The sequence below is a fragment of the Lycium barbarum genome, chromosome 6 (genome assembly GCF_019175385.1).
Source record: "Lycium barbarum isolate Lr01 chromosome 6, ASM1917538v2, whole genome shotgun sequence".
In the NCBI taxonomy this organism is placed as follows: Eukaryota; Viridiplantae; Streptophyta; class Magnoliopsida; order Solanales; family Solanaceae; genus Lycium; species Lycium barbarum.
In genome coordinates, this window is record NC_083342.1 from 99,266,067 (window position 1) to 99,272,066 (window position 6,000).

Sequence of the window (6,000 nt, forward strand, 5' to 3'; positions counted from 1 at the left end):
ATTCCTAATTATTCGGACACAACAGGGATCACGTAATTTAATTAACGAGGCTTCCTATTATGGAATTAATTCGAAATATCTGAATTAATCCTACCATAATAAATTATGAATTATTCCACAAAAAAAACGTAACTGCACTCCTTAGTTCAATTTCAAAATATTTTATTAAATCTTATTTAACTCCCATAAGATTACAGATACCAATCAATTAAATTAAATTACTAACAATTGAATTCATTGACTAATTAAATCTTTTATACTTCCGCTTAACTTATTTCATGTGACAGATACAAAATCCACCTGCAGAGTTTTCACATAAAAACTTATAAGCATCCATAAAGGAGCATCATCAATCTCAAAGTCGAAACATGAATTCTATCAACTAATTATTATTTCACAAATGTATTTTGCCATTATCCAATTTACCAGGAATACATAGACCCGCAATTGAGTCTTACCTTTTAATAAATCAAAATAATGAACAAATCACATTGATCGTAATAATTATATCAAGATTAAGAGTATAAGTACATTTAATGAACTAGAGAATTTGTTTTATATATTCAGTACAAAAACACTTATCTCTACTTGGTCTGTTCAATACATACAAAATGTACTAGCATAAGAAGGCGGAACTATACCGTTCCCATAATGAAGATACATCATATTTAATCTCGTGCTACAATCATACCGATGGCTTTGTCCAATTTCCATCTTAGATTGTGAACATAAACTTTATACTTATAAGAACCGATGATTTAATCTTCTGTGTATAAGCTAAACTCTATACACTAAATAATCTACTATATAAGTAAAGGACACACATACTAATACATGATCTATTTAACTCTTTATTAAAATTGAATAAATAATTGTTCTATAATAAAAATATTACATCCGAACACATGATTAATAGTATATATCCCAACAATTTGTTCAAGTGAAATCTTTTGCTCATTAAAGGCCCAATTTAAACTCTTTTCGTCCATTAATTTCCAAGTTGATGTCTGAAAATTAGTATTTATTTGAGAGCATGCTTATTCTTTACTCTAGAATGTGGTTTACCTTTGCTCTGTTTATTGGTCATTAGATTGCTGTTTCAGCTTATTTGCTTTATCTTGTTCAGAATTAAATCCTAATTTTGTTGTTGAATTTGAGTCATGAAGATGAGGCAAATTAATGTAGTATTTGCTTGCATTTTGGGTTATGTGTCTGTCACTGTTGTTGTATCTCTTTTTTTTTTTTTTGTACTTCACCTGTTTTAATTTCTTTGCATTATAAAATACATTCTTAAAACCCATAAAAATCGTAAAAACTAAACCAAATCGATAAAATCAATAAAATGAAAACCGATAGAATTTATATTATAATGGTTTGATTTAGTTGAAATGTTTAAAAAATCGCCTTAATTGATTTGGGTTAATTTTAAATAAAATTGAGTCAATTCGGACCATAACCACCCTACGTGCGAGTATTTAAGTTAATTCAGCTGTTTCTCCTCTTCCTTTGCTCTTTCCCGTTTATCTTCATCGTGTTCAGTCATTTCAAAATCTCAAAATATTATTATCAATTATAAATTTGGTTGTCGTATTATTTCACATGAAATAGATGTCAACCTTTCAGAAATTGAATTGACAATGTTTTGAGCAGGAAACTTATATGAGCCCTTTTTTTTTTTTTTTCTTTTCATTTAAGCAAATAATCATCTTGAAGCAATCTTCCACCTTTGACCACCCGAGTAATTGACTTGACCTTTAGCTAAGTCGAAAGTTATTAATACACCTGAGGTCCATATTATATACTATAGTGTTTTTATGTTTTAAATTTAGTTCAAATAAATAAATTTTTACCTATTAAAAAGATGTTAATTTCTTTTCAATTTTTTTTAAATAAGTAATTTTTTACAATATAATAAAAATAATTAAACAAGTACTATTTAATTAAAGACAATTTGATAAAAATACCGTTTATTTTCTAGATATGAGTGATTTTTAAAAAGTATCCAAACTAAAACCATCATATAATATGAAACAACAAACAACAACAACAACATCTCCATTGAGATCCCACAAAGTGGGGTCTGGGAAGGGTAGAGTGTACACAGACCTTACCTCTATCTTGGGATGTAGAGAGGTTGTTTCCGGTAGACCCTCGACACAAGAACCAGTCATTCAAAGCAGTATAAAAGGCATGACAAAATACTATAGAAAGTAGGATAAAGCTGACTGAACGGAAAGGAGTTGAAACTCCCACAAAATAATACGCTAATCGAAGTACAACAACCAACAAAAAGCAACAGAAATCTATAGATAAGGAACTACAAGAATAATACTACGACTACTAGTATGAAATAATAAGTAGGACACTCAACTACTAATTCTCTACCCTAATCTCTGTCCTGCATAACCTCCTATCTAAAGTCATGTCCTCAGTAAGTTGGACCTGGGCCATGTTCTGTCTAATCACCTCTCCCCAATACTTCTTCGGCCTACCTCTGCCTCTCCTAAAACCATCAATAGCCAACATCACATACCTCCGCACTGGGGCATCTGTGCATCTCCTTTGCACATGCCCGAACCATCTCAATCTCGCTTCCCGTATCTTATCCTCCACCGAAGCCACTCCCACCTTGTATCGGATATTTTCATTTCTAATCCTATCACTCCTAGTATGCCCACACATCCATTACAACATCCTCATTTCTGCAACTTTCATCTTCTGTACGTGAGAGTTCTTGACTGGCCAACACTACGCCCCATACAACATAGTTGGTCTAAACACCACTCTATAAAACTTGCCTTTAAGTTTTCGCGGCACCTTCTTATCACACAAGACTCAGGACGCGAGCCTCCATTTCATCCACACTTCCCAATATGATGTGTGGCATCATCGTCGATATCTTCATTATCTTGAATAATAGACCCAAGATACTTGAAATTATTTTTCTTTTGAATGACCTGGGTACCAAGCCTCACTTTCACGCTAGCCTCATGTCTTGCGTTACTGAACTTGCACTCCAAGTATTATGTCTTGGTCCTACTCAATCTAAACCCTTTAGACTCTAGTGTCTGCCTCTAAACCTCCAACTTCGCGTTAACTTTGCCTCGAGTCTCGTCGATCAGAGCAATGTCATCTGCGAATAACATACATCATGGCACCTCACCTTGGATTTGCTGTGTCAGTCCATCCATCACCAAGGCAAATGAAAATGGGCTAAGAGCATATCCCTGCTACAATCCCATCAGCACTGGAAAGTGCTCCGAGTCTCCTCCCACTGTTCTAACCTTAGTATTGGCTCCATCATACATGTCCTTGATCGCCCTAGTGTAAACCACCAGTACACCTCTAGCCTCCAACCATCTCTAAAGGACTTCCATTAAGACCTTATCGTATATTTTCTAGATTGATGAATACAATACACAGGGCCCTTTTCATCATATAATATGAAAAAGTGGGTTTATATTTTTTATTTAGTCAGGTAAAAATATATTGAAGGTTATATAAGCTATAATTGAATAAATAAGCCTGGATTTTATGGATCCTTGGAGCAAATACTTCGTGGGGTTTCTTCCGGTGTAACAAATAATAGCTATGGCTATAAAAAGATGAGAATTATTCCGGTATTAAAGTACAAACAAAATAGCTAATTGAAAAGACTGAATAGCACAGAATGAGTAGAAAATGATTATTATTCGATGTCTTTTCCTAGGACTGTTAAGCTCCTTTAATAGTACAAGTACATAAGCTCTAAACCTGTGATTACATCCTAATAATGTATAATAATGGGCAATAAATATTGCTTTAATACTGAATTGTAAAGTTTGCTCCGTATCCGGAACGGTCATATAACGTTATTCTCCCATTAATGAACCTGTGCTATTGCCTTTGTGGATTTACTGCGGATGTCTCCGGGGCTCCTTATTCGAATTAAATGAGACAACTTGCAGCATTCCACCATCTTCCGCCACGTGCTCTAATACCATTTTGCCACATGTCGAGCTATATTTTGACATGTATACATATAGTCCCTCCACTCTCCGGTGTAAATAAGTGATCCCGGGGAGTGGAATTGAAACGTTACTAGACATATCACAACTTAATGTCGGGAAAAAACTTCCTTTGACTTCTGATGTGATGTACGTCTCTTTGATTTTGCCATTTTTCCCACGTGTCCTGCCCGAATTGGCCAAACTTGGCGGTTCAGATTTTTTGAATCAACTCGTAATCATGACAGTCCGTGTGATAAAATTTCAAGAAGTTTATCTTAATCTCATTTACCCTTCTTTTAAGCTTCTTTCATTCATCACAAAGATACTTCTTGCTCTCACGTTAAAGCCTATTCATCTTCAATTTTACTTGAATCTATACATTAATCATCCAGAAATATGGCTAAACCCAGACCTTCATCTGCATCTGCTGCTTCTCCTTCATCGGCTTCATTACCGCCGATCAGCGGCAATAACGCCAGTGTCGATAATTCCCTAATTCCGGCGAAAGAGTCGTTTTATTCATTTATCCCTATTACCTTCAACTTCAACGATGAATTTTCTTCCAAGAAAGTAAATACTCAAAGTGATAAAGGTGAAATGGTTGATAACTATCCCTCTTCTATCACTAATGACACTCTCCAAACGGTTCGTGCCGACTGCAAATGGGGACACCTTTCTAACATCATCATCCCTGATCCTGAAGATGTCATTACCAAACACAAACCATTTCTTTCCAATGTGTAAATATATTTGTTCACATTTGGTTTAGATCCGGCAATCAAATCGGTGGTTATCAAGATGTGCAAACGTTGCAATGTTTGCCTTGGTCAAATTGGTCCGTCTGTCTAGAGGGTCGTAGCCTGCATCCGATTTTTGGCTAATAAAACAAATAAGCCTTTTACTTTGGACGACTTCATTAGAGTTTATGCCCCTAAAATTTTCAGGGGTGGAGTCATAATTGTGTCCAAGCGTGGTCGATCCTCACTAATCACCAGTTTGGACGATGATAATGATCGAGGATGGATAGAAAGATTTGTTGTTGTTCCTACAACAAAGATCGTCGACGAGTTGGACATGCCCATCCCGGAAGTGTGGAATCCAACACGTAAGCACTCACCTTTTTATATTTCGCCTTTACGTGTACTCACCTTCTTTTCTTTCTCAAGCTTGTAAAGCCAACAAAACCAAGCCACCCACCGATTTGCGCTTTCCTGAATTGGTGTAAGCTCTTCTCGATGTCTCAAGCCGCGATCCCAGACCTGGAAAGAGATTTCTCGCGACCAGTGGAAACCCAAAAATCATAGTGAGTCTCAGCTCTAATAGATGCGCTCCAACTTCCTTTCTTTTTTGAGTACTATCCTTCACTTTTATTATAAATTCCATTCAGGTCTTCTCAAAGGAACTGTCTTACCGAGGGTCATTCTAATGGACCCCGTCTTGGATCCTACAACTTCTAATTAGAGAATTGCCCAGGCTACCGTGGTCGCGGATTCCTCTTCTATTCAGAAGGCAAAGAAGAAGAAGACCCCTGGGTTTTCCAAAAAATCAAAAATAGCTGCTACTACACCGACTTCTTTTACTCCTCTCAAAAGATGAGGAACTCCAAAGAAAACACTGCCTCCGAGGCTGGTAACATCTCGACTCTTCCACCCATCTTAGCTTCTAATACTGTCATTGTTCATGATGATGAAGAAACCGAGGATGATCCCATAGTGGCCAAGAGGGACAGGCCGAGATCTTCGCCGAAAGTTCATCCGGCTGTTTATTTACTCATCACTACTTCGAGGCTGATGCTTCTACTGGTGAAACCCCTTTTGCAAGAAGTCCCCAAGTCAAACCTTCGAGATCTTTGGAACCTATCTCCTCAACAAGGCCTTTATCACTCGGACCAGCTGCTCATACGCCATGAGATCATACCTCGTCCCAGGATTATTTGATAGGCATTCTACCTGCTCCGAGTGTCAATCCGAACCGAGTGAGAACCTTTTCTATAACGGTCGTGAGGATACTA